The following is a 9,768-nucleotide window of genomic DNA, read 5'->3' as shown; positions in this document are numbered from 1 at the left end:
CATTGGCTCTTGGATTTGGTCTACCCAGGTTCAATTTCTTAATTTTGGCATGGCTTTATTATGCAGTTCATTAGCTACAATTTTTATATTTCCACCTCAACGATGTTGCTAAAGCCTTTGTCACAGCATAACCAAGATTCCCTTTTTTTCCAATAGCATTAAAAAAAATTCTTTTATCTTCACAGAACCCTGTAACCTTGTAGAAGACTATCGGACTTCTGCTCTGAGTCTATTTAAAAGATCCCTTAAATTTTCACAAATGCTCTCAAAAGTCCTTCCAGTTTCTGCTCATTACATGGCTTCTATGCTATGCACATACTTGATGCATGATAAATATTATTAGATTTAAGTTTTTTGGTTACTTATGCTTCTATAGGATATTTTTCCTCTAATTCCTCTTAGTTTTGCCAGACTTTTGAGCAAGATCCCTGAAAGTCTTATGCTCGTTCACCTTCAGTTTCTAATACCTTTTTTCTCTTCATTTCTTAACGAAAATGTTTCTCATCTTTCACAGTGCAATTGATTGTTAGAACTGTGGAATGCTTGAGGAAAACTTCACCTACCAATCCCCCTTTTCAATTTTAAAGATGAGGACACTCAGGCCCTGCGGTGTCGGTGTGAGCATTAGGTAGTCATTTGGCTTCTTTGGCATGGGAGACTTAGTCCTCATGTCTCTCACTGTGTTACTCTGCTGTAGGTTATTCAAAATGAGAGCCAAGCGCTTGCTCAGGACATCCTCAGAAGTCTCAAAACATATTAGAGTGAAGTTATCAGAAGCAGGACTGTTTCTCTTCTTCAGCAAGCTGAGTAATCTCCTGAGCTGTGATAAATTCCTCTAGAATAATTTACTTTTTGTGATCCTGCTTTGACCTTGGTCTACTGCAGTCCTTCTTCCTCCTACCATACAGACAGAGGTTTCCTTTGTGAGTAGAGAATCATATCTAGATGTTGAATAAGACCTGGTATTTGGATGATGGACTCCCACAGAGATTATGGGGGATGGTGCTGCTATGCTTTGAAAGGAGGGAGATCACTGGTAATATAGGTGAGGATTGCTGCAGATCACAACACTAACACTGCCCACTTGTTTGGCCTCCCCTCTCATTCTCCATTGATCTAGTACTGATCCTGTGCCTGCAACCACTTTGCATTTGGGTGGAAGGTCAGTTTTCTTCTTACTGTGATCCCTTCCTGTATATTCTGGGCTGCCTCTCTTTAACTCTGTTAAGTACATCAACATTCTTCCATCTTATTAACAATTTGAACAAAATGTTGAAGTCTCCTAATTGCTATTGCCTCTTTCCTATTCTCCTCACTGTCAAAGATTTATCCTTTACTATCTATCATTGTATTGAGATCCCTAGTAGGAAGGGAAAGTTATGTCCAGTTCATTGCCTTCTCAATCCACTACTTGTTTTTTTTCATTTTAAATAAAAATTAATTACCTGCTCTTGATTTTATATCTATTTTCTGGACATTAACTATTATTATTCATAATGGCTATATTGGGGGAAATTAGCAAATCATGGTTCTGTACAGTTGATCCTCCATTATCTGTGAGTTCTGCCTCTGTGGATTTAACCAACCACTGATGGAAAACATTTTTAAAATGTTACCTTGTTGCTGATGTGTGCTATGCGGGTAGGCCTACTTTGGTTGCGTCTGTTGAACAAGTCTGTTGAACAAGGGCATCCACGGATTTTAGTATCTGTGGGGGTCCTGGAACCAATCCCTGGTGCATACTGAGGGAAACTGACAACCAGATCACATGCCACAGAAATCAAGTGATCCCCATATCTAAGTCTAAAACTTGGGCATCTTTAAATATAAAATAATATTTATAATTGGCAAAAATATAAATGAACCAGTCAACACTTTTTCCTCTTTTGACTGTCATTTATCAAAATGTTACAAAACCAAAATCTCCATAAAAACATGCAAAGTGTCAGATGTTCAATATTTTAACATTGCGTGAGATCCAGATGAGAACTAATTAGAGGTGATATTTATCTCCAGTTTTAGGAGCTGTTATTGGGCAAAACTTGGAAGGTTCAGTTCAGCTGAGCATCCGAGTGCTTGGCTGCTCATCCCAAACCTTATCAGAACTATCTGAACTTCTCCAGTCTTGAAAACTGGGCTGCACATCTCATGAGAACAGCCTCATCTCGGGTATTTGGGTCTGTTTGATTCCAGCTGGAACCCAAAACTGCAGAGAGAGGCAAAAAATAAAGAATAATTGGAGGGAAATGCTGAACTTCCTAAAATCTCAGAAAGAGGCTTAGATTGCATTGGGGGCAAGGGTTAGGGATTATGAGCTGCTTCTATTTTATCTGGCTGCATTTTTCCATCCTTAAAAATTTCTTTTTAAAAAAATTAATTTTCCAAATGAAAGGTCATTAATATCTCTATATTTTTGTTTTTGGGTGGGCTATAATATAGAGGAATATTTTTTAATACAGTGAAACTCTGGTGGTTGTACATGTCCTTAGTAAGAATCTGACAGCCCACGACTGCTGCAGAATGGCAAAGTGCCTGTCACTAATGATTAACATGTACCTGGGTTTGAAATCTTAAATTGGGCTGTAGAAACATCATAAAATATAGTCCACTATTAGTATGCAGAGGAAACAAGAACAAAATACCCTCTATTGTGTTGTTCTTTATCAACTCTGTGAGTACAGATTCAAAACACCTGTTTTATTTGCTTTTTCCTTCATTTTTACAATTTGATTTCACCTTAAATATAACAATTATAATTGAGATTCTTGAGCATATAAATCTATAAATAAAGAACACTAGTATTTGTTAATTGCCTACTATGTGGTAACTACATGTAGACAATTTCACAAAAATTCTAAAAAGTAAATGCATTAACCTAATTTTATAGAGACTGAGGTCAGGGAGGGCTGTTCAGTTGCCTCAGCCGGCACGACTTAGGTGATGGTTAATTTTTTGTGCCAACTTGGCTGGGCCATTGTGCCCAGATATTTGGTCTAATATTAGTCTGCGAGGCTGTGTTTGGATGACATTTACATTTAAATCAGTAGATGTTGAGTAAAGCACATTGCCCTTCTTAATGAGGGTCTTTCATCCAATCAGCTGGAGAGGCCTGAACAAAATACTGTACTGACCCTCCCCAAGCAAGAGGGAATTCTGTCTGTAGCCTGCCTTAGGACTTCATCTGCAGCATCAGTTCTTCTTGGTTTGACAGCAGATTGCTTTTGGACTCTTAACTGTGACTCTTTGCTGAGTCTCTAGCATGTAGGCCTCCCCCATCAGATATCAGACCTACTAAGCCTTTTCAGTCCTGTGAATCAACTCCTTAAAATAAATTTCTTCCTGTGTATATATGCACATCCTATTGGTGCTCTTTCTCTGGAGCATCCTAATATAGCTATAGCTAGGAAGCCAAAGTGTAAGCCTGGTTCTGTTGACTTTCAGAGCTTTATGCCAAATCTCATTTTTTATAAACACTTCTTTTTCTGTTTACTGAGTTGGTAATTCACTCTGTAACCGTATGTTCACATATGCATTCATATATACACAGGTACACCTATATACATGTCCATACATAGTTATCAAGTGTCTGCAATGTAGTCTTGTTTACATATGTATGAGTTATGAAGCTTTGGCTTTTGCCACAGAACTCCTTAATCAAACAGAATGAGAACTCTTGTCCTCAACATCTAATTAATCTTGTGAAGACAGACTCACTTCATCACACTTACAATTGCACAATAGTGACATTTTGCCATTCTGATATTATTATTGGCTAAATTTGTCCCTAAAGTCTAGGGTGTATGCTTAAATCCAACTCATTTAAAACATTTTCCTACATTTCCCAAATTTTGGCATCTTGGAAGATTTTTAAAATTTTTATTGTTAAAATAATTATTCTATCTGATCATTCAGTTTTCACTTACTCATATGCCTATGAAACTGAAACACCTAAAGCAAAAAATATAGAAAATTAAGATATGAAGCAATAGAAAAATACTATGGAAAACTCTGCAATACTCTTTCCAAAGGCTGTCTAAATATTGCCTAGATAAGAGAATTTCTAGTAATATTACCTGTAGCTATTAACCTATCTTGTTATCTAGTTCTGTAGTGTTTATTTGCCAATTTCTGTATCTCTTTGATATATCATGGTCTGTACTGTTATGTCAGGTCCGGCTTGGATTTGTACCTGGCAATACAATATAGGTGAGAGACAGTGGTCAGAACAAGGGGTATGAACATGGCTAAAGTGTGTTTGTGTGTGTGTGTGTGTGCGTGTGCATGTGTGGAGGTTGTTGATGGTGGTCATTTAGTATTGGTTTCTCATCATCTTTTATATGCCAGCCACTGTCTTATGTACCTTATGTTTGTTACCTTAATTACCTATGAACAATATTGTGAAATAGAAATCACCATCCACATTTTACAGATGAGAAACTTGAGCTTCAGAGAGATTTGTGTAACATTGAATACCTAGCACATGGTGGGGGAAGTATAAACCTATATCTGTTTGATCCTAAAATGCAGCTTTCTGATTTTACTTTGGTAAGGATATGGATGCCATTGAAAAATATGCCACAAAACCCCTTCTTACTCCTACCCTTCAAAATGGCCTTTGGAGTAAATTGAATCTACTACTTTCAAAGATGTCTCTTCCATTTTGGCTATAAGTACTGATTCTAATCTTCAGCCATGTTTTCCCCCCACATGTAGTTACTTAAGGACCTTTGAGTAAAAATGGTGTTTTACCTCAAAGAAATCCTTCCATTAGCCCTTTGGTCTCACAAATCTCTCTCTCTCACTGTTTCTCTTCCCCCCGGCCATCCCTTCCACCCTCCCACCGGTTGTGAGATTCTTTCTACAGGTATTGAATATGCTCAGATTTTCTCCATCTATTTAAAAATAATTCTCCTCTGACACCACTCCCAGCTCCCTCCCAGCAGCCACTTTCAATTTCTCTGTTCCTTTTGTTATCAAATTTCAAATTTCTGGGGAAAAAGTTGCCTTATTAATTTACTCACATTCTTCATTGAAATGTCCCCTGCTCAGGTCATCAATAACTTTGTCAAGAAATCCATGGAGCTCTTTTTATTCCACAGCTTTTTCGAGCTTTCAGCAGCACTTTATATTGTCCATACAATCTCCTTCCTGAGAATTTTCTGTGTGTAAGAAGCTCAAGTTCCTGATTTTCCTTCCATCTCTGTGCACACACCTTGTCACCATTCATTTCCTCCTTTGTTCAGATTCTAGGATTCCTCTCTAAATCTTTTTCTCATTTCCCACTCTCTTGTAAGTTTATTTCATCTCTAGTCGTGACCTCAATAAACGTTTGTGTACTTATAATGGGAATAATAGCCTTGAACTGTGATTATGTAATATTGACAAAAAGTGGCCACTCCGATTCAAATGAATATTTCTAACAAATCATTAAAACTCAGGTGGTTGGGCATTGTTCTGCAAAACAAAAGGTTGTGGGTTGGATTTCTGGTCAGAACGTGTGCCTGAGTCATGTTTATTGTAAACAACAATTAATAAGGTTTTACTTAGTGATCTAAAATGAGAGTTTTTCCCTTTAAAATATGAGTTATTGATGTATAGACATGTAGTGTTAATTCTTTCATCATAATTTAGGTTCTACTTTTTATATTTATTGTTCTCATAAAAAAATCTGGTTAGGGCCTGTGCAAGAGGCAAACAGCCCATGTTTCTTTCCTTTTTCTCCCTCTCTTCCCCTCTCTCTAAAAATAAATAAATAAAATCTTTTAAAAAACCTTATAAATTAAAATGGCAATCCCATTCACTAGCATTTATTGCTGTTACCATTTGTAATAGCCAATTGTATTATCTCTTTTAGGGAGTAGAATTCAAGAATATCTATTAGAACTAAGCCACTCATGTTACTAGGTCTACTACATCTTTACTTAGTTTATGTCCACTTGATCCAATATGAACTGCAAGAGGTGAATTAAAGTTAACTTTTACTACTGTTTTTATATATGTATTTTTTTGTATTTACTATAGTTTTTTTCATATGAATGTTGAATCAGGTTATTTTGTGGTTATCTGTTTATACCTGCTTTATATTATATTAATTATGGATTGCATCATTTCTTTTTGTCTTTAACATTTTATGGCTTCAATGCAATCTTAAACTGATTTTAAAATAGCTTCTTCTGTATATTAGTTTATTGCTGCATAACAATGAACATTAGCTCAGTGGTTTAAAACACCCCCATGTATTAGCTCACACTTCTCTATGTCAAAAATCTGGGACAGTGTTGCTGGGTTCTCAAGGCTGAAATGAAAGCATAGAACTTTGTTCTTATCTGGAGGCTCTGGAGAAAAATCTTCCAAGTTCATTCTTATTGACCGGATTCAGTTCTTTATGTTTTGTAAGACTGAGGACCTTATTTCCTTCTGGGCTATCCACTGGGGGTTCTAAAAGCCTTGGCAGGCTTTTAGAGTGTGCCAAGTGGCCTCTTTCTTTTTTGGGCCAGAAAAGGTGCATCACATCCTTCCAGTGCTTTAAATCTCTGACTTTCTCTCCTTCCACCAGCTGAGGGAAACTCTCTGCTTGAAAGGGCTCGTGTGCTTGGATTAGTCCCACTGAGATAATTTCTTTATTTAAGTGCAACTGTGTCATGTAACATAGTTAAATCATGGGAGTAAGCATCACATTTTCAGTCTAGGGGATTATGCAGGGCACACTTGTCAGGGAGGAGGAAGTCTTGGAAGCTGTCTCAGTTCTCATTCCTATTCTCTGCTTTCTTTTTGCACCATATTTTTAATGTTATATCTGTGACTATTCTTATTAATCTTTCTAAGTCTACTTTGAAAATGTTTATTGTAAACAATTAATAAGTTATTACTTAGTGATCTAAAATGAGAGTTTTTCCCTTTAAAATATGAGTGATTGATATATAGACATGTGGTGTTAATTCTTTCATCATAATTTAGGTTCTACTTTTTATATTTATTGTTCTCATAAAAAATCTTCACTACTTCACAGACTTCAATACTTCTCACATTGGTTGGTGTGTGTTTCTTCTTCTAGTAATTTATAAGCTTTGTATTTAAATTCTACATGTAACCTTAATTACTATGTCACTTTATAGTTTGATAACTTATAGCTTTTACCCATTATGTGTAACTTTTCCTGATACTTTTTATCTTGTATTTCTTTTTAACAGCAGCTACTTACTCATTTGGATAAAAAATTACCTGATTTCCAATGGTTAATTAACACAAATGCAATGATTCTTGCTGAGAAGCTGGAAACTTGATCTTAGTATCAATAATATTCACTTTTATATGCTGTTTATGGAAAAAAGAATTATGTCCTAGAGACACAATATATCATTTTAAGCCATATCAGCAGGCTATAACTCTGTAAATATTAAGGTCAAAAGGAACATAATTCTGTAATTTTGGGGGATTGTCTATAACAGCACCCTCCCATCCATATGCCCATAAGCCTGAGTCTGATTTCCTCTCAGGGAACAAAGTCTAAGGCAATCAGGATTACAAAGCATCTTCTTAAAGAAAAATTCTTTATTTAAAAAAAAAGCTCACAATCAGAATTTTACCCTTGAATATGATATTTGATTATCTCTAATCTAATTATTATTAAATAGTAATAATCAAAATAAAATTAGGGTTTTTAAAAACATTTTATAGATGAAGAAACGATGGCCCAGACAGGTTAAGTGCCCTATTTTGGTGACTCAGCTGGACTAAAACACAGTTATTTCTTCAAGAGAGTATGTCGCTTTCCTTATGGAAAAAGCTCTAAAAAGTTCCCAAATCAGAAGTATTACTTGGATCACTTAGAATGTGATCTATAAGTTTTTAATTTGTGAACTGATCCTTTGTCACTCTGTTCCCATTCAGCATCAGAGCTTTCAAAGCCACCTGCGTGGGTGTGCTCGCTGGAAAGCTTTGTGTCCAGCAGTGGGTGGCAGCTGTTCTTGCGTGCTCTGGAGCCTTTCAAGGTCTTCTGAACTCAGCCCAGAAATTCTCTATTTCTGTGCTTCATGTAAAACCCCTATATTCTGTCCTTATTTTAGGTTTCAGTTCTTTAATACAGGACTGCTCTCTTTGTGCGGTTTCTTCTTTACAAAAGTTATCCATCTTTCTTTTTTTTTATCTTCTAGGTGATAACACAAATGAGGTGCCAGATATGTTCCTCTCATGTTCTGTTATTGTTCTAAATACGTGTTGCTGTCACCTCAAACAGAATCAAATCTTATTCTCATTGCCATAGTAATCAACTATTTATAGAGATTTCAACCATTTTTCCTGGCTTAATCCTATTGTTAAAAGGGCATTGCTCTTTTACAGCGACTTTTTTCATGCCAGATCATAGCTTCTCAACTCAGATCATAGTCTGAGTTAGATCCATAACAGCACAGGCAACTAGTTAAGATTGTAGATCCTTTTCTTCTGTTCTTCCTTTCTTCATCTGTACGGATAAAGTAGTGTCACGGATGTGTTGGCAAAAATGCACTGGAGATAAGAGTGACACGTCAACAGATCATTACTGCTATTAATTTTTATTATGGTGAATGTTACTGCATGTTTTGGCATACCATGTCTTAGGCCCTGTTTTCTATCATGGGCCTGCCGGTGGCTAGTTTGGAACAGCAGAACAAGCACGAATGTTGGGAATGGGTCTTAACCTTTGTCATGTACCAGCTGTGTGAGCTAGAGTGAGTCACTTAACCCATTGGCATCATACTTCTTTCATTTATAAAAATGCTAATAAGCTTTGTTTTGCAATTATTAAAGGATTTAATGTTTGTATGATATGATAATATAAAGAAAGGTAGTATAATGAAAGGGTCTAGAAGGAAGCCTACCACGGTGCAGGGCTCAGCAAGTATGAATTTCTTTTTCTTCTTAATCTCGACTGCTGCCTTTAACTTAAGGATTTATAACTCCTGGCCCAATCTGGGCCACCCACCTGAAGTCCTTGCAGTCAATCTCTTGTAGGCTTTTTTTACACTTGCAGGTGGATGGTATTAAAGTCAAACTATATGCTTAAAAATGAATGTGTCCATATTGTCTCCAATTAATTTCTTAATATGATGTTTAGGATTAGTCATTGTGCTAAATGTACCATGGTGAAAGAATTCAGTAACAGATACAATAGGAAAGCCCTCTGGTGAGGTTAGGAGATGGTTAGGCAGTTTTGTTTGTGTAAGAAAAATGAGCAAGACAATTTTGCATAATGCCTTTTGGAGCAGTCTTGTTCTCCATAATTGCCTGAGATATTTCAAGGTGGTTTGCTATAAATCTGAAGACTTAAAAACATTGTTTTACAGTCTGGCCCACTAAGAGTAATGACCTCTCCCATTCCTTGTTTTTCTGGGTGATTAAGGGTTTCCTGACTGGCCCCAGGCCATCTGCCCTGACTTTTTTTCTCCCCCAAGGATTTAGAACTAAATTGTCAAAAATAATCTCTGAGAGATTTTTCTAGCCCCAGAAGACAGAGTTTGCTGTGTGTGTTCAAACCTTGCATGAAAAAATCTTACAAGCGATGCTTCTTATTGATGGTATAAAGCAGTCCCATCATTTATGCTTCTTTAACTAAATTAGGTGTAAATTATTTCAAGGAGGCCAAAGTTCTTCTCTGTGTCCCTGTGAGGATAATTTTACAAATACACAGCAGTCCCCTCCAACCACAGATTTGGGGCAGGTAGAAGAAAACAAGAAGAGAGCTGTGGCCTGGGGCCACCGCACACCTCTCCGCAGGGTGTTTCCAGCATG

Source organism: Artibeus jamaicensis, unplaced genomic scaffold (genome assembly GCF_021234435.1).
Source record: "Artibeus jamaicensis isolate MK-2021 breed Jamaican fruit bat unplaced genomic scaffold, CSHL_Jam_final contig_387, whole genome shotgun sequence".
NCBI lineage: Eukaryota > Metazoa > Chordata > Mammalia > Chiroptera > Phyllostomidae > Artibeus > Artibeus jamaicensis.
The sequence above is the reverse complement of the archived record's forward strand: the minus strand, read 5'-3'. Positions refer to the sequence as shown.